Source organism: Cebus imitator, unplaced genomic scaffold (genome assembly GCF_001604975.1).
Source record: "Cebus imitator isolate Cc_AM_T3 unplaced genomic scaffold, Cebus_imitator-1.0 Scaffold19, whole genome shotgun sequence".
Taxonomy (NCBI): domain Eukaryota; kingdom Metazoa; phylum Chordata; class Mammalia; order Primates; family Cebidae; genus Cebus; species Cebus imitator.
Genome location: NW_016107334.1, coordinates 9,397,547 through 9,418,163, shown reverse-complemented (window position 1 = coordinate 9,418,163; position 20,617 = coordinate 9,397,547). Strand labels below are relative to the sequence as shown.

The 20,617-nt window shown below is 36.1% G+C and overlaps 1 protein-coding gene across 13 annotated transcripts in view; it reads right to left on the bottom strand.

Annotated features, from left to right (window-relative positions):
- Positions 1–20,617, bottom strand: part of MEF2A (myocyte enhancer factor 2A) — a 138,837-nt gene that overhangs the window by 102,327 nt on the left and 15,893 nt on the right. For 6 of the 13 annotated variants that reach the window (XM_017518635.2, XM_037735042.1, XM_037735024.1 and 3 more), the window contains exon 2: positions 14,210–14,291. The exons of the other annotated variants lie outside the window; for them this stretch is intronic. The gene's annotated coding sequence lies outside the window, so the exon portion shown is untranslated. The remainder of the gene's footprint in view (positions 1–14,209; positions 14,292–20,617) is intronic. 13 annotated transcript variants of the gene reach the window in all.

Genomic DNA, 20,617 nt, shown 5'->3' with positions numbered 1-20,617 from the left:
AAAACAAACAAAAAAAAAAAACTAAGGAAGAAATAGAAGAAATTCTGAAGGATGGAATAAATACAGCAAGATCACAAAGCAGTCCTAGACAAACGCTAACAATTAACTATTGACAAAAAACTAGTCAAGATATCAATATTATAATTTTGTCTAATTTATTCACAGATATTATAAAATGGATACAATTTTACTAGAAAAAAATTTCCCATTTTATCTCTTCTAAAATAATTTTAATAAAATCTTTACTTTGAGTACATATAAAATACCTATCATTTAAGTATTTCAATTTTCTCAGCTGTTTGTTCTCTAAGTTCAATCTATAATTTTAAACATTGAGATCTGAATTTTTTTTTAAGAACTAGAATGACCATGGCATGATATATGGGAACCACTAAATCTAATTGTGTTCCCCATGGAAACTTTCTTATTTTTAAGTCAACACAGTTTTTTTTTTTTTTAAGTAGTATAACATGAAAGAGTCAATTTTGAATCCTAGTTCTTCTATGATCTTGACCAAGTCACTTAGCCAGTTTCATTTTTAAAATGAGGCAAAAAGTATACTTCACAGGCCATGTGAATGTTGATATGAGAAAGTAAATAAATCATCTATAGTACAATGTGTAGTATACACAGGTCTTCCATAAAAGTTCAGTAATAAACGGTTTCTCAGTCATTCTGTTTTGTTTGGTTGGCTGGTTCAGTTTCACAGAGAAGTGACATACAGTAATGGTTAACAGGACAGGTTCTGCAGCATGCCAGCCTCAATTCAAACCTCAGCTCCAGCACTTACTACATGTGTTGCTTTGAAGTTCCTCTATTTCTCTAAGCTTCAGATGGCAAATCTTTAAAACACTGGACTAATAACAATGCTCACAGACTTGTAAAGATTAAGAGACAACACATATAATGTATTTGGCCTAGTATTCTGCACATGTGCTCAATAATGTTGGCCATTATTATTACCATTACCTAATATTAAAAACTGTAAAATAATGTATTAACCATTACTTAATAAAGTGATAACCATTACTTAATATTAAAAATTGTAAAACAATGAGTGTAAAAATACTCACAACACATGCACTCAAGTTGCTGTGAAGTCTGCATAAAAGATAAATACCAGAAACTCATGTTTATATCAGCCTACCGCAAAGGCCTCGGCCAGAGCTAACTCACTAGCCTAACTGGCTATTTCCAACCACACTCTCAACTACTCAACTTAGATATCCTACAGGTATCTCAAAACCCAGTATTTTCTTAAACCAAATACACCAAGCCTATTTCTTTTCTATACCAGCCACTGTTCACCTTTAGCCTAAGCACTACAACAGCTCCCTAACTGGTCTCAGCAGGCATTTTTATTTCCTTCCAATGCAATTTCCTCATCTTCATTACAGCAACCTTTTAACATGCCAATATAATCATATCACTTATCACTGTTCTTAAAAGTCCAAGCTTTTAACGTGGCCTGGAAGGTCCTGCTTTATCCTGCCACTCCTCTACTCATGGAACTCCTCATTCCTTGACACTCTTCCTCGTGCCCAGAAAGCTTCTTGACACAGGCTGTGTGTACTTAGAAAGTTCCTAACTCCTTTCTGTTCCAGGGCCTTCTTCTGATGAACTTTCCTAACAGACTGTACTTCTCTCTTATGGCATTTAATTCAACTGTAATTACTTGCTTATACAACTAAATATTTAATTTATTTTCCCTCAACCAAACTGTAAGCAAGGGATAAGATCAAGTCTGTTTCGTTGACTCCTATAACCTCAGCTGCTACAACTTGAGCTTTCACAAGCTCAGGCTGTTAGACATTCTCTAAGTACCAATTTTTTGGAGTTATGAGTTATTGCAGGACTGGGCATCGTGACTTACACCTGTAATCCTAGCACTCTGGGAGGATGAAATGAGAGGATCACTTGAGCTCAGAAGTCCAAGATCAGCCTGGGCAACATAGTGAGACCTCATCTCTTAATAATTAATAAATAAATAAATAAATAAATAAATAAATAAATAAATAAATAAATAAAAAGAAGTTATTCTTCACTGAACTGCAGAAGGGAACGCAACTTAATATTTATCAGTAGCTGTGTCAGACTTTAATATATATTATCACATGTAACAGTAACAATAACCCTGTGAGATAGATAGCATCTGTTCCACTTCCTGAATGAAGCAACTGCAAGTCAAAACAATCAGTACTTACCCAAAGTCATAAAAGGAAGAGTTGAAACTTTGGTTCCAATATCATGTCTTTTTCCATACAGTACAGTATCACCACTGGAACTATTTAAATAGTGGTCAAAAATGTCACTGGTGTGATAAAACCCTCAAGGAGCCACCTAACACTAATTTCATGAGTTTATGGTACTTTTCAGTAGCACGGTATTAAAACAATTTATACTAAGTTGTATATAGCTGCACAAAGGAAACTAGAGCATGAAGAAGGACCACTACATTGCACTATGTTCCCTGTTAAAAAGCAATTTATCTGATGCCACAATGAGCTGTCAAAATACAAATGCCATGAGCAGTTATCAGCTAACTTAAGAGTCCTGACCTCCTCAAAGGTCTCCATTTCCCAATCCCTCCTACTCTGCACATTAACACTGGTGCCTTACCCTGCCTTCCATGGATATACTGTAGTTTCAAGCATTTGCAAGAGAACTTGAGCTTCTTACTTCCCACTACTACTCCAGCTTCAAGGTAACTTTAAAAAAGAGAGAAAAAATGATTCCTTTCAATCTCAATTATTAAAGACTTAAGAGGAATCACAATTGCTAGATTACCTATAGCCATGGCCCTAGGTTGGGTGGGTGAGGGGACTGTTAAAGTGAGTATAGTCTGAGGTTCTCTCAGTTTCTACTGCTGTTTATTATTTTTGCATAAAACAATAACTAGATAGTTCAATAAATAGATCAGTAAAACTCACTGATTTAATGCAGTAGTTCTCAATTTAAAAAGTTACCAGATTCAACTGCGGAACTAAAACATATATTCTGCGTGCACAAACTTGCCCTAGCCCTACAATAAAACTATTAAATCACAATTGAGACTAACATCCAAGCAAGAGTAATTTTTAAAAGCTCCACAGATTATGATGATGTACATCTTTAGCTCACAGCCTGTTTTATTATATTACAATATTAAACTCTTTATACAAACACTGATTGGCTATGTGCAGGAGTAAAGTAGAAAAATCATACAAATGAATCAAGTGCTGACTGTATTACCTCTACAATGATACACACATTTATGTCCTTCATTTCCATAGAGAAATCTCTCTCTCCTGTTTCCTTGAATTACATGGCTTTCTTGGTCTTTTCCTTTTTTTTCACTTGACAAAGAAGAATGCAGGAAGAATTTTATATTCTTCAATTTCTACCCTGAAGGGAAAACAGTTTCAACACACCAGAAAGTAGGGAGAACACACATTTTGGTTTACCTGAGACAGGTAAATCCCAGTTTATGTCTATTATGCAGGTGTAATTATCAAGTAAGACACTTCACTGTCAAAAGTATCCATGTAGTAGTAGTTTGTTAGAAGTATACCACTGTTTTCCTTTTTTAAAATTTTTTAGAGACAGAGTTTCACTCAGTTACCCAGATTGGAATGCAGTAGCACAATCGCAGCTCAACCTCCTATGCTCAAGGAAAACTCTCATCTCAGCTCCTCTCCCGTGCCCCTGAGCTTGCTAAGTTTTTTTTTTTTTTTTTTGAGACAGAGTTTCGCTGTTGTTGCCCAGACTGGAGTGCAATGGCACGATCTCAGCTCACCGCAACCTCCGCCTCCTGGGTTCAAGCAATTCTCCAGCCTCAGCCTCCCGAGTAGCTGTGACTACAGGCACGCACCATCATGCCCAGCTAATTTTTGTATTTTTAGTAGAGACGAGGTTTCACCTTGTTGACCAGGATGGTCTCGATCTCTTGACCTCGTGATCCACCCGCCTCGGCCTCCCAAAGTGCTGGGATTACAGGCTTGAGCCATTGCGCCCGGCCTCCTGCTAAGTTTTTTTAAAACTTTTTTGCAGACATGGGGTCTGACTGTTGCTCTGTCAGGCTGGTGTCTTCATTTCTATTTGATTTTTAAATTGAGTTTAAATGTGAATGGTATTCACATACCATAAAATGCACCTTTTTAAAGTGTATAATTCAGTGTTTTTTTAAATTGTACTCAAAAGGCAGTGCAACCATCACCACTATCTAATTATAGAACATTTTTATCATCCCAAAAAGAAACTTGATACACATTAGCAGGCATTCCCCATTCCTTCCTCTCCCCAGTCCCTGGCAAATACTAATCTACTTTCTGTCTCTGTGAAATTCGCCTATTCTGGAAATACACAATTATGTTATCTATAGCCTTCTATGTCTGGCTTCTCTCGCTTAACGTGATGTCTCAAGGTTCATCTGGGTTATAATATGAATTAGTACTTCGTCCTTTTTTGGCTAAGTAATATTGTACTGCATGGATACACCACATCTCATTTACCCATTCATCAGGTGATGGACATTTGAGTTGACTCCACTTTGACCATTATGAAAAATGCTGCTACGAATAATGGTGCACAAGTTTTTGTGCAAACATATATTTTCAATTCTACCAGATACATTGCTAGGAGCAGAACTGCTAGGTCATATAGAATGTTTAACTTTTGAAGGAATTGCCAGACTATTCTCTAAGGAGTCTGAACCATTTCACATTCCCACCCGCAAAGTATCAGGATACTAATTTGTCCACATTCTCTCCATCACTTGTTATTTTCTGTCTTTTTTCAAATTATAGCCATCATGGTGGGTGTGAAGTGGTATCTTGTTGTGGTTTTATGTTGTGGCTTTAATTCTGCATTTCCATAACAACTAATAACATTAAGCATCTTTTCATGTGCCTACTGGTCATTTATATCTTCTCTGGAGAAAATCCTTTTTTTAAATTGGGTTACTGTCTTTTCATTGTTGAGATATTAAGAGTTCTTCACATATTCTAGATACTAAATGCTTAAAGATATATGATCTGTAAATACCTTCTCCCACTCATCAAGTTGTTTTTCACTTTTTTTGTTGTTTGTTTTGAGATAGAGTCTCCCTCGGTCACCCAGGCTGGAGTGCAGTGGCATAATCTCAGCTCACTGCAACCTCCACCTCCCAGGTTCAAGTGGCTCTCCTGTCTCAGTGTCCTGAACAGCTGGAATTACAAGCACTTGCCACCACAGCTGGCTAATTTTTGTGTTTTTAATAGAGATGGGTTTCACCATGTTAGCCAGGTTGGTCTCGAACTCCTGACCTCAAATGATCCACCCGCCTTGGCCTCCAAAAGTGCTGGGATTACAGGTGTGAGCCAACGCACCCAGCCTCATTTTCTTGATAGTGTCCCTAGAAGCAAAATGTTTTTAATTTTGCTGAAGTCCAATTTGCCTATTTCCTCTTTTGTTGCTTCTACTTCTGATGTTATTTCTAAGAAATCACTGCCAAATTCAAGGTCATGAAGATTTTAACCTATATAGTTTTAGCTCTTACATTAAGTATTTGATCCACTTTCAGCCAATTCTTGTATATAGTGTCAGGGGTCTGGCACTACTTGCTAAAAAGGCTATTTCCTGGCCTGCGCAGTGGCTCAAGCATGTAATCCCAGTAGGCTGAGGCAAGTGGATCACGAGGTCAGGAGTTCGAGACCAATCTGGCCAATACAGTGAAACCTCATCTCTACCTAAAATACAAAAATTAGCCGCGCATGGTGGCACATGTCTGTAGTCCCAGCTACTCAGGACGCTGAAGCAGGAGAATCACTTGAACCCAGGAAGCAGAGGTTGTGGTGAGCCGAGATCGTGCCACTGCACTGCACACCAGCCTGGGCAACAGAGCAAGACTCTGTCTCAATTTAAAGAAGAAAAAAAAAAAAAAAAGCCAATTCCCTCCATTGAATTGTCTTGGCATCATTGCAAAAAAATTTTTTTTAATTAAAAAAAAAATCAATTGGTTATAAATATATGGATTTATTTCTAGACTCTTAATTTTGTCTCATTGATCTGTTTATCCCTGTGCCTTTAATCCTGTCTAGGTTACAGCAGCAGCTTTGTACTAAATTCTCAGATTCAAAAGTGGGAGTCCTGAAACTTTATTCTTTTTAAAGATTGTTTTGGCTATTCTAAGTATCTTGAATTTCTATATGAATTTTAGGATCAGTTTGCCAATTTTTTTGGTAGGGGGAAGGGGAAAGACCAGCTGAACTTCAATAGGAATTGTGTTAAATACGTTGATCAATTTGGGATGACTGCAATCTTAACAAGATTAAATCTGCCAATCCATAAAGCACATCTTTGCATTTATTTAGGTCTTCTTTAATTTCTGTCAATGATGATTTGTAGTTTTCAGTGTATGGGTGTTCTGTTTCTTTTGTGAAATTTATTCCTAAGAACTGTATTATTTTGATAATACTATAAATATAATTTTCATAACTTCATTTTTGATTGCTCACTGCCAGTGTTCTATGTGATTATTAACTTCAAACACTTTCAGTAACATAAAAGAAGGTTAATTTAAAAATTTTACTGTATTTAAATATGATACCATGGGTCCTCTAAATATTATCTACTAGAAGGAAAAAAAATTAATCTAAATTAAGAAATCCAGTGGCTGTCTCCTTTGCTAAAAGATCTTGAAAAACCAGAATCAAGAAATGCCAAATAATTTTAATCCCAATTTCAGTATGAGACAATGCAACTACATTCTATACACAAAAATGATGCCATATATCGTTTTGTAGATATGAGGTTTTGTAGTTTTTGTAGAGATGAGTTTTACCATGTTGTCCAGGACAGTCTCAAACTCTTAGGCTCATCAGGTGATCACCCACCTTGGCCTCCCAAGGTGGTGGCATTACAGACGTGAGCCACTGTACCTGGCCTCTTTTTTTAAACCTGTGAGAATCTAAAAAGTACCGTAAAGCTTCTTAGGCCCTGAGCCAAGAATCCTATAAAAAAGCATACCAATTTATATGTTCATGCTTTATGTACAAGGTTTACCTTTCAGGCGCAAAGAGGAACGTGTAATGTCTGTAAATGTGCTCAACAAATTTAAGCTTTCAACAATGTTGGTGGCTTGGATGTCCACCTTGCAAATAGAGTTCAACTTTCAAAGTTGTGACAGGCAGAATAATTATGCTGGAAAGATAACCATATCCTAAATCACCAGAACCTATGAATATGTTATATTACATGGAAAAGGAGAATTAAGGTTGCAGGTGGAATTAAAGTTGCTAATCATTTATCCCTAAAATAGGGAAATTTAAGTTGGATTATCTGGGTGGGCTCAAAGTAAACACATCTTTAAAAGTGGAAGAAAGGCAAGATGCAGAGGCTCACACCTGTAATCTCAGCACTCTGGGAGACTGAGGCAGCCAGATCACTTGAGGCCAGGAGTTCGAGACCAGACTGGCCAACATGGCAAAACGCCGTCTCTACTAAAAACAGAAAAAAATAGCTGGGCGTGGTGGTGCATGACTGTAGTCCCAGCTACTTGGAAGGCTGAAGGAGGAGAACCGCTTGAACCTGGGAGGAGGAGGTTACAGTGAGCAGAGATCACACCACTGTACTCCAGGATGGGCAACAGAGCAAGGCAAGACTCTGTCTCAAAAAACAAAGACAAAACAACACAACACACAAACAGACAAACTAACAAAATTTTTGGAATACTGACTGGGATTACTTTGAATTGAGAATAATCCTCAGAAGAGGATGGAGTATAGCCCTCAAAGGATATAACTTTAATGGGCAGCAAATTAACCCCGCAATAAAAGCTGCTCTGGACCAACACTGACAAGCTGAAACAAAAAGATCTCAAAATGATTCAGCTGATACTAACTTATCTATGTATAAAATCAAAGTCCAACACTATGTAGAAGATACAAAAAAAAAAAAAAAAAAAAAAAAAAAAAAAAAAAAAAAAAAAAAAAAAAAAAAACCCTTCACCCAACAATGTCAAACCACCATGTCCAACATCCAAACATTACAGGGAATGAGAAGAGGCAAAAAAACGTGGCCCACATAATAAGAAAAGTCAACCAATATGAAGATATTCAGAAATGATAAAGTTAATGAACTGACAAAGGCATTAAAAAAATGATTATAAATAAACTTAGTATGTTACAGAAGGTAAGGAAAAATAAGAACAGGAGGAGAATATTGAAAGAAATAAAAATTCCAAAGATGAAAAATGATTTTCAGAAATTAAAAACACCCTGGATTGAATTATTCACTGCAGAACAAAAGATCAGTGAACTTGAAGACATGGTACTATTAACCAACCAATAAAGCACAGAGAGAAAGAAAAGAACAAAAAACAAGAGCAGTATCAGTGCCAAAAGAGACAGTATTTCAAAATGTATAACTAAAATTACAGGGGGAACAAAAAGAAAAACCTGGGGCAGATGGGATATTTGAAGAAATAGTGGCCAAAACATTTCCACATTTGATTTTTAAAAAATTAACTAAAAAATCTAGCAGCATTATCACAAAGAAAACCATAAAAGCCCATCATAATCAAATGACTAAAACCCAGTAATAAAGTCTTAAGAGCAGCCAAAGAAAATAGAAAACTTACATACAGGGAACAAAAGGTAGGAGGAGCAGCAGACTTTTTGTCAGAAACTATGCAAACTATTTCACAAACTATTTCACAACATTTAACAGAGATAAAGACCTAATTCATCAAGAAAACATAAAAACCCTAATTACGCATGGACTTAATAACAACAGAGCTTCCAAATACATGAACCAGTAAAAGAAAAAACAAATCCTCAATTAAAGTTGAATATTTCAACATTCCTCTCTGAGAAATTATTGAAAACAAATAGAAAATCAAAAGGAACACAGAAGTCTTAACGAACGCTATCAATCAATTTGACCTAATTTTTTTAGAACTCCACTCAACACATTCTTCTTGTTAAGTGTACACTGGCTGGGCATGGTGGCTCACACCTGTAATCCCAGCACTTTGGGAGGCCAACTTGAGGTCAGCAGTTTGAGACCAGCGTGGCCAACATGGCAAAACCCTGTCTCTACCGAAAATCATTTTTAAAAAAGCTAGCCAGGTGTGATGGTCACTTGCCTATAGTCCCAGCTAATTAGGAGGCTGCAGTGAGAGGATTGCTTGAACCCAGGCGGTGGAGATTGCAGTGAACCAAGATCGTGCCATTGCACTGCAGTCTTGGTAACAGAGTGAGATGTCTTGAAAAAAAAAAATCACTAACAGACTACAACTGTGCCTTATAATAAATCTTAACAAGTTGACAAGAACTTACATCACACAAAGTATGTTCTTAAACTACAGTAGACTTAAATTAGAAACCTGTAAGAGAAAGAAATCTGGAAAATTAACCAAATATTTGAAAATTACACGGGTCAAGGAAAAAAAATCACAATGGAAATTTTAAAATACTCTGAACTCCATATAAATGAACACACAACATTACTACCCTGTAGGATGCAGGACAATGGAAAATTAAAAGATTAAATACTCTTTTAGAAAGTTTCCAAATATCAGGAACAAAAGGGGGGATATCACTACAGATCCTTCAAATGTAAAAGAACAGGGATTCTAAAATACAACTTCATGCCAATAAATTACACAACTTACATAAAATTGACAAATTCCTTGAAAAATAAACAGTTAAAACTTATTTTACAAGAATTAACATGAATCCAAATAGCCCTATATTATTTAAAGAAATTGAATTCATAGTTTTGTTACAGTAGGTAGGTAGTCAGACATGAGCAGGGCAGAAGCCCCCCACCCCTATATACACACACACACACAAACACACAGAATCACCACACACGCACGCGCGCGCGCACACACACACACACACACACACACACACACGGAATGTCAGGTAACCACCAGGTGATGGTCAGGAGCTGTTACACTCTCTAAAATAAGAATTGGTTGCAGCCCACTCCAGTGAAAGGCAGTCTCCCAACAGATAGAACACACCTGAAGCTGGTGATCGGCAGCTTTCCTCTAACGCCTCACAAGTTGGAGGAGTGGGCTCAAGCATGCGCAATAAAAGGCAAATGGTGGAATTTAACTGGTATATGAACCGCTAAGGACACTCGATTAGCAAGGGAAGAATGCCTCAAGTAAGCCTGCACAAAACTTCAGTAAAAGGCCAGGCGCGGTGGCTCAAGCCTGTAATCCCAGCACTTTGGGAGGCCGAGGCGGGTGGATCACGAGGTCAAGAGATCGAGACCATCCTGGTCAACATGGTGAAACCCCGTCTCTACTAAAAATACAAAAAATTAGCTGGGCATGCTGGCGCGTGCCTGTAATCCCAGCTACTCAGGAGGCTGAGGCAGGAGAATTGCCTGAACCCAGGAGGCGGAGGTTGTGGTGAGCCGAGATCGCGCCATTGCACTCCAGCCTGGGTAACAAGAGCGAAACTCCGTCTCAAAAAAAAAAACTTCAGTAAACACACTGCACAGGCTTCCCTCCCAAGTGCTAGGCCACTGTGAATGCAGACGGCCCACCCCAAGGGAAGAATCAGGGAAGAAGGGACACAAGACCCCAGAAGGATGCCAAAATATAAAACCCTGAGTCAAACATCAAACCACACACCAGTCTCTCAAGTTGCCAGTGTGGCCCTCTTCCAAGTGTTCTTTACTTCCTTTCATTTCTGCTCTAGAGCTTTTTAATAAACTTTCACTCCTGCTTTAAAACTTGCCCCAGTCTCTCCTTCTGCCTTATGCCCCTCAGTCGAATTCTTTCTTCTGAGAAAGCAAGAACTGAGGCTGCTGCAGAACCATGCAGATTAACCACTGCTAAGAGTTTAAAACCTTCCCACAAAGAACCTCCAGGTCCAGAGGTCTTCATTAGTGCATTCTATCAAACACCTAAAGAAGAAATAACATCAATTCTATGCAAACTCTTCAAGAACAAGAAAATTTAACTCATTCTATGAGACCAGCATTACCTTATCAGATACACACAAAAAAATCAGACAAAAACTACAAACCAATACCTTCTATGAATGTAGACATTTTTAAAAGGAGTCAATGCAATTTTAGCAAGTGAATCCAGCAACATACAAAAAGTATAACACAACATGACCAAGTCAGAATTATCCTAAGAATATATGAATGGTTGTTTCAATATTTAAAATTAAGACAACTGACCACTGACCACATACGTGGACAAAAAGGAGGAGAGGTAGGTGACCATACCAATAGATGCAGAAAAAAACACTTGACCAAAATTTAACACCTATTCATTAAAAAAAAAACAAAAAACCTCTCACCAAGAGCTGGTGAAAAACTCAAAGTTTTCCACCTAAGATCAGAAGAAAGGCAAGAATGTTAGTTCTCACCATTTCCATTCAACAATGCACTGGGACTACTAGCCTGTGTAATAAAGCAAGCAAAAGAAATAAAACGTTTATACCTTTAAAAGGAGGAAGTAAGACAGTATTTATTCACAGAGAATATATACGAACTACTTGAAGAAATCTACAAAAAAGCCACTAGCACTAATAATTTGGCAATATTACAAATTATAAAGTTTTATATAAAAATCAATCCTATTTCTGTATACTAGCAACAACCAATTGGAAACTGACATTCTTTTAAATTCCCATTTAAAATAACATAAACTATAAAATAATTAGAGACAAATTTAACAAAATATGTGTAAACCCTTACACTGACAACTACAAGACACTGCTGAGAAAAAGTAAAAACTTAAATGAACAGAGGTACCAAGTTCACACCATTAGTAAGATTCAATATCCTTAAGAGGTCAATTCTCCCAAATTGATCTCTAGGGTAAAAACATTCATAATCAAGATCCCATTAGGCCTTTTTTTGTAGAAATTAACAAGCTGATTCTAAACTACATAGAAAGAAATAAAAAGGATCCAGAACAGAAGAAACAACTTCAAAATAGAACAAATTTAGAAGTTTTACATTACCCCATTTTAAGATGTATTATAAAGCTTCAGTGATCAAGACAGTGAAGCACTGTCATAAGGACAGATATATAGATCAACAGAACAGAACAGAGTCCTGAAACAGACCCACACATAACGGCCAATTAATTTTTAACAATGGTGCCATAATTCAACAGGGGAAAAATACAATCTTTTCCAAAAAAACTGCTGGAACAATTTGATATCTATATTCAAAGAAATAAACCTCAACACTTACCTCACACCATATACAAAAATTAACTCAAAATGGATCACTGACCTAAATGTAATAGTCCAAAGCAGTTTTAAGACATGAAGGAAAACCAGGAGAAATTCTAATCCCTATGACAAACCTCCAATTTCTACTCCAGCAGAATTGTAAGGGAAACCTCTAATCTGAGGTTCGCCAGTTAACACATGAGTCTACTCAAAAAGAAAGATGGTTTCCAATCTAAATACTCAAGAGTAACTCCTAAGCAAGTAGTCATTAACTCAGGCACAATCCATAGAATCACAGAAGGCCCATCATGAAGAATAAGACACTGTCTACATCCTCAGAGAACAGCAGACAAAGCAGCATAGAGGATTCCCTAAAATTTCATGACTCAAAATATAACATCTGAAGTTATTCCCACAGTCATCACTGAGGTTCAGAGAAAGTGCAGACTTCTTAGCTATGGGCATGAGTACTTAGTTCATATGACCCAGTTTTCAGCAGTTAATGAACAAAACAAACAGATGAGAAATGTAAATAAAATCCTCACTTAGTATCTATGGAGTAGGAAATTGGTTCCAGGATCCCCCATGGACACCAAAATCCAAGGACACTCAAGTCCCTTACAGAAAATGGTGTGGTATTTGCATACAACCTACACAAATCCTCTCATATTTTGAATCATCTCTACAATACTATGCAGAATATCTAAAGCAATGCAAAATTTTTTATTGGTGTATTTTTTTTTTATTGTTTTGAAGTATAGACTATTTTTCATCCACTGTTGGTCAACAGATGAGGAAACTATGGATACAGAGGGCCAACTGTAATAATGAGAAAAATTTTAAAAAAGATTTACAGAAGACTAAGGTTTACATTTTTAAATGAGAATTAAACTCCACTATTCCCATCCCACCTACACAAGTTTTAAACTGAAGGTACTTTACATCAGTTAGATAAACAGCCCCTTTTCTCCTAGTCCCCTAAAGATTACCAATCATTAAATGGGCTGTTCTTTAGTCAAGTTATAACAAGAAAAATAAACAGCCATATGAAACTGATGGTTGGAATATTTTAATAAAGAAATAATTTTTGTAAATTTGTAAAATGTGATTTCTACCATTTAATTATTCCAGAAAAAAATTTAGACCTATGTGAAGTAGCAAAAGTATTCCTGAAATGAACAAAAGAAAAATTTTTGAGGTATCTTTTCCAAAATTTTTACTGACATAATCATCAGGCTTGATCAATGATATGTAATATTTAAAATGCTAATGTTAACTTATTATAATACACTGAAAAGCATCCCCGAACATTTTTCAAAATTACTTATTTTTAAATATTCTAGCACTAATATAATTCACTTCCTTTCCATTGTAAGTAGAAGGTAGAATTCAGGTAGGGTTTCACTCATGAAAACTTTTGAGGACTACACATCTAACTGACATACTGTGAATGTTAACCTAGGCCAATGTAATATTTTTAATCAAAATAATCTCCCAAACTTTGCAAATACAAATCCATAATTTAAGGCAGTAAATTCAAAGTCATTAAAAATGTCCACATTTCTAAAAGATCCCCTAAAATTTGCTTTTTCTATTTGACCTTTCCCACGCTTCATGAGATATGGCTAGATATGTCCACGTGATCTTTCACTTGAAAATCTTTCCTCAGCTCATTTAACTCATGTCCCCCAACCATCCCTTCATCCTATTTACTGTCTCAGCAAATACCAACTACCTAATTTTTTTTCTTCTTTCTTCAAACAGAGGTTAACTGATACAGAATATGGAAGAAATACGAAAGATGAAAAAATCTGCAATTATCTCACAGCGTCAGACAAAATATAAGAAAAACTGTCACTACACAATATCATGCATTTCAACTGAATTTTACATACTTCCTTAACTGGTCTAAATTAAGCCTCCCCAACCCCCCAAAAAAACCTCTCAAATAACTACCATTCAATCTCACAAGAACAGTCTGATTTTTAAAATAATTTCCACTGTATTTACTTGTTAACATAGAAAAAGTATCTTACTAGAAATGAAATATCAGCAAAAAGTGCACTTAGGATCCTTGCACAAAATTCTTTTTTTTTTTTTTTTAACAAAATGTGATTCCTTAAAAAAGAAAAAATTTGAGATGGGTTATTGTTCTTGACTCCAAAAATGAATTAAATATATATTTAATTATTTAATAATTCTAGCACTCAACACCATTCCTAGCAGAAAGCTCTAAATACTGTTAAATGAAAATTAAATTTTTAAAAGTCATTTGTTTTATTTGGGATAAACCAAAACAAAATGTTAGCCAACTAAGTGTTTCTATTGTTATGAATCTTTTTTCTTCAGGAAGCATTACTTGAATATTTTTTGCATTGCAAGATTCAAAAACTGGTTTCCTAGGTCCCATTTTCCTATGTCTGTATTATATGTTATCCTTTATGTTTATCTGTATTGTGTGTATAGCCTATTGAACTTACCAGTTTCAGTAAACTAAAATTGTTTTAAATAGTTTAAAAGGTTCACCATATTGTTTTCATCAAGAAAATTGTGAAATAGTTATTTATTATCACCATAAAATACCTGTATTCCAATACAATGTGGATATTTGTACTTTTCAATAGCTAGCTATATTTTAAAGGGAACAATGAAATTAACACAAAATGACAAACATGAATAGAAAAAGATTGTCTATAATTCACATTAATAAAGAAACACTAGTAAACACTGCTCAATGGATTAGGTGCATAAAGAATAATCCAGTCCTGCTACATTCTTGCTTGAAGATAGAGCAGGACATTTTGGTAGAAAAAGGAGAGCTATCCCTCTCCTCACTCCTGTTGGCCAGGATCAATTATGATGCTAACACAATAATTTAGAATTGCATGATCAGGTGAGTCAACCAATTCCCAGGTAAAGCCACTTCATCAAATGAAAATGATAATTTCTCCACAGAAACACCAATCTTTTAAATCTGATTCAGCAGTATTATTATAACACTGATTTTGTATTTGGAAATGGACACCTCCTCTAGAGGGGGGGAAAACACAAGTATTCTTTTTGTATTAACAAATTAAGTATTAAAAGCTCAAACTTTAAAAGATATAAAAACACATAAACATGGCTTTTTTTTTGCAAAGATAAAAGGCGCTTGCTTTAAAATGCCAATTTCAGCTTTTAATCTAATTGTACTAAAACGCAGAAAAGAAAAAGATTCCTCAAATATAGTTACACTATCAACTTCTAAAATACAATAATTCAAAGTGAAGCTAAAATTTAGCTATTTGGCCTATGGCAAACAAGTGACTAAACACAAATTTGATAGTTATACATAATAGCACATATTTTCATATCAAAATGCATTCCTCAATTCTATAAATGTACTGTTACTAATGATGTATTTTGTACTTAGTTTTCAAGTAGTTTCTAAAAGACAATATTGTAAAAAAATCAAGTTTTTATAGTTATTTTACAATAATATCTAATGAAACATATTCTTTGGGAAAAAAAAACTAAAACGTTAGGGCTGAGTCAGTTATAATCAAATTTCGTATATTAAAACTTCAAATCCCATTGCTTCTGTCCATCTAAAAGGAAGACAACCTGGACCTCTAACTGCTATCCCTATCTCCCTCTACCACCCATTGACATACACTGTTAACCTGGACAACAAGCCACTGCCAAAACTGTCAAGCTCTTTAACTTTGTTTTTTCCTCCACCTGGAAATAACTTTCTCCTTTGTCTCATATAGATCAAATGTCCAGTTCCATGACATGTTCTGTGATGCCATCCTCAGTAAACCTTAACTAACACCATCACTTCCAGGGGGTAAAATTACCGTAAGCAGTTGTACAAGTATGAGTCTCTGCTATTACACCATATGCTTTTTTAAAAGAAGGAACTTTGTACTTTATTCATTTTTATATCCCCAATATCTAGTCAACATCTGGCCCACGAATCAATATAATTCATTTGGAAAATATTTACTAAGTATCCAATATATTCCAGGCACTTTTCTAGGTGCTAAGAATAAATCCCTATCCCAATTCCTGACTTCACAGAGCTTACATTCTAATGGGGAGAACCTATAGTACAACGTGAATAAGGAATATACAGTATATGTGGTAGGTTGGTGGAAAAGTCCTTAATGGGAAAAAAAAAATTAAACAGGGAAAGAAGTACTGTCGGAGAAAGATTAAAATTATAGACAATGTATCCAGGGAAAGCCTAATGCAATAACAACAACTAAAAGAGCAGCAGTAATACCTGAGTATTTATCATATGCTAATCAGCATACTAATTGCTTTACATGTCATTACCTGATGTAATGCCAACAACCACCTCATTATTACCCCATTACTATTCTCCAGAGGGAATGCAAACACTAAAGAAGCAACTTCCCAAGGTTATACAGCTAGTAAAGTGAAGCCAGGGTTAGAATCCAGGAATGTTTTTAACTGCTATACATAACCACAATTTAGTAGGTGCTTTTGTTGAATAAAGAGAGGAGGAAAAAAATGAACGCCTCCTATAGCAATAGATTCAAGACAGCAAAGCAAATCTCAGTCTCAGAGGACCAGTACATTTGAGCAGGTTCAAATATACACTGCACATCAATACCTATATATCATACACACCATATAAGTAACAGGTAGGTACCTTCTGTGAAATATTTGCAATTGCTGATAATTTCACAATACCCTTTAAAATATATTTAAAGTTTCTACATGACAATAACCAGAATTAAAATTATATAGTATCACATAAATCACATGGATAGGAATAACATGATGTAATAAGAAACACATACTTGATTTCTGCCAGAGCGTTAAGTGAAATGACGAGTGACTAGGGGCCCTAGGTAGCTTCAATATGTGTGCTGGTCCTCAGAAAGACCTAGGCATGAACAGAGGGTTGATGTTTTCAGCCCCAACCCCCAACCTCTGGGAAGGGGAGAGAGGCTAAAGGTTGAGTTGATCACCAACGGTCAATGATATAATCAATCATGCCTAGGTAACCCTTAAAAAAAGCAAAACAAAACAAAAAAACAAAAGGATAGGGTTTGGAGCACTTCCAGATTGCCGAACATGTGGAGGTTACTGGATGGTAACATGACAGATAGAGGATGGAAGCTCTGTGCACCCCCCTTTCTATACACTTTGCCCTGTGCATCTCTTCCAACTGGTCATTTATAATAAATACCCTCCAATAATATATGGGTAAACGTAAGTAAAGTGTTTCCCTGAGTTCTGTGAGCTCTCTAGCAAATTAATTAAATCAGAAGAAACGGTAGTGAGAATCCCTGATTTATAACCAATTGGTCAGAAATACAGGTCACAACCAGGGACTTGCAACTGACACACTAAGTGGGCCAGTCTTGTCAGGCTAAGCCCTCAAATCTGTAGGCTCTGATGCCATTCCAGGTAGACATCAACAGAATTGAACTCAATTATAGGAAATCCAACTGGTGTCCACTGGTGAACTGCTTTATGGGAAATCCTCACACACATTTTGGTGGCCGGAGGCAAAGTAACCTGTGGTGAGTGGTGTATGAAAGAGTACAAAAAACTGTAATTTGTTTTTTTCCTATCTCAATAGGTGATTACAAACAAAACAAAACACCTTTTTTTAATAAAAGGTACTACTGAAAGAAACAAGACCTTTGAAGCATTATCATTTCATGGACATTTAAGTGTTGAATATCATGTTTTATACCACAGTTTAACTTACTCAGCTTCCAGTTTTCCATACTAGTAAGAATGGTTAAATGAAATGACTTTAACCAGCGTTCAAACTATTTGTACTATCTTACATTTGAAAACTATCAAAATTTCACTGGATGCTTCTGTATTGAGCATAATGCAGTATCAAAGAAAACAAAAGTTCATATATGAAAACAAACAGTTCTTAAGTCAATCTAAAATGAAACTCACAAAATTATGAATTTCATTTGTAATCAAAATTTAGGATTCACTGCAATGGGTATTTTTAATTCAAATGAGGGTGAACTCATATAGGCACCTATCTCCTCATGCCTTAAGATATTTTTTTACCAGCCATGATGTAGTAACTGGTATTGAACATGCTCTCCCATTGAACTAAACTAGGAAACTGATAAACATATAAAACTACAATTTGAAAACATCAGACAATAAGCAGCTCAGCACTGTGAGGCCTGGAAAAATACAAAGTGTCCTCTACAAATGCTTGGATGCACAGTCAGGACAACGGTGCAAGGAAGGGAAGCCAAGAAGAAAATGAAGGACTTGCTGAGTACGAGGCAAGTAAAAATTCAGGAAGTCCAAGGTAGTGGAAATTTGTTGGACAGATTAGCAGAAAATGATGGTACTCAGGAGAGAAAATGCTCCTGAAACCTGCAGAGGGATTCTAGAGCAGCAATGCCAAAAAGAAACGTAATATGAACCTAAAATGTAATTTTTAATTTTCTAGTAACCACACTGTAAAGCAAAAAGAAGGTGAAATTAATTTTAATACAATGTATACCACCCAATACACTCATAATATTATTACTCCGGGATGTAACTGATATTTAAAAAGTGAAATTTTTATCTATGTTTTCCTCATCTACATCCCTAACATTCAGTGTATGTGATATGAATGGGTATTTGTCCCAATCTAAAGCTCATGTTGAAATGTAATCCCCAATGTTGGAGGTGGGACTTGGTGAGAGGTGTTTGCATCATGGGGACAGATTTCTCATGAATTACTTGGTGCCCTCCTCTTGGCAATGAGTTCTCGCTCTGAGTTCACACAAGATCTGGTTGTTCAAGAGTGTGTTACCTCCCCCTACCCACTCTCTTTTGCTGCCTCTCTCTTGCTTCTTCTCTTACCATGTGACAAGCTTGCTCCCCTTCTGCCTTTCACTATGACTGTTACATTCCTGACACGTTCATCTGGAGGCAGGTGCTGGCAGTATGCTTCTTGTACACCTGCAGAACTATGAGTCAAAATAAACCTCTTTTCTTTATAAATTACCTAGTCTAAGGTATTCCCTTATAGCAATGCAAACAGACTAATACAGTGCATTTTGCACATACAGCACATTTAAATTCAGAATAACCACAATTCAAGCACTCAACAGCCACATATGGCCAATGGCTACCACACTTAACAACACAGCTCTACAGTTTTTCATTGAATGTGTGATTGAATAAAGTGAAATTCACAAGTCCAGGCAAAGAACAATGATCAGAAAGCAGTATAATAATAAAAAAAAAAATTCCCAAAGATTACAGAAGACCTGAGGATGTTCAAGTTCCACCAAGAGAAACATGGGCAATCACTAGAAAATGATGCAGCAGCACCTCTGAGTGCTAACCTACTCCTACAGTAAAGGCTACACTAGAAATGCCCAAAGAAAGTGTAAAGGCAAGCTCAAAAGGTTCATACACGTCTGCAAAAAATTTATCAGTCTGCCAAAACAAAATTAAAATCTCTTCAGAGGAAATCAACAAAATCCAGACAACAGTGTGGTAAGTGTCCAGGAGTCAATCAAACTCACTAAACATAAGAAAATGATGAAACGTGTGACCCACACCACTAAGGGGGAAATCTGATAAAAAGAAAGACACCCAGAAGCAAGAGAGGATGTCTTTAAATGCATAAACTTCAAAATATTATAAATATGTTAAAGGATTCTTTAAAGGAACAGAAAAGAAAAGATTTTTAGAAGAATAAAATGGATTTTCTAAACATGAAAAATGCAATAGCTCAAAAAAGTAACCGGATGGCATTAACAGTAGATTAAACTACAGAAAAGAAGATCACAAAATTGAAGATGTAAAAATAGCAAAAACAGCAAAACAAAACAAAAACAGATCATCAAGAACCTGTGAGAATATCAAGGGCAATCTAAAAATAGTGTAATTGGAGTTGCAGAAGGAAGGGAAAACAAAAATATCTGAAGAAATAGGGCCAAAATATTTCCAAATTTGAGGAAAACTGAACACACATCTTCAAGAAACTCAGTATACATAAAGCAGATTAAGCACAAAGAAACCACACCAAGGCACATAATAATAAATTGCTGAAATCCAGTCATATAGAGTAAATCTTACAAGAAGCCAAAGGAGTAGAAGGACACATTACAGTAGAAGGACACATTACACACAGAGGAATAAAGATAAGAGTTACTGGCAGGGCGTGGTGGCTCACACCTGTAATCCCAACACTTTGGGAGGCCGAAGCAGGTGGATCACAAAGTCAAGAGACCAAGACCATTCTGGCCAACATAATGAAACCCCGTCTCTACTAAAAATACAAAAATTAGCTGGGTATGGTGGTGTGTATCTGTAGTCCCGGCTACTCAGGAGGCTAAGACAGGAGAATTGTCTGAACCCAGGAGCTAGAGGTTGCAGTGAGCCGAGATCACACCATTGCACTCCAGCCTGGCAACAGAGCAAGATTCCATCTCACAAAAAAA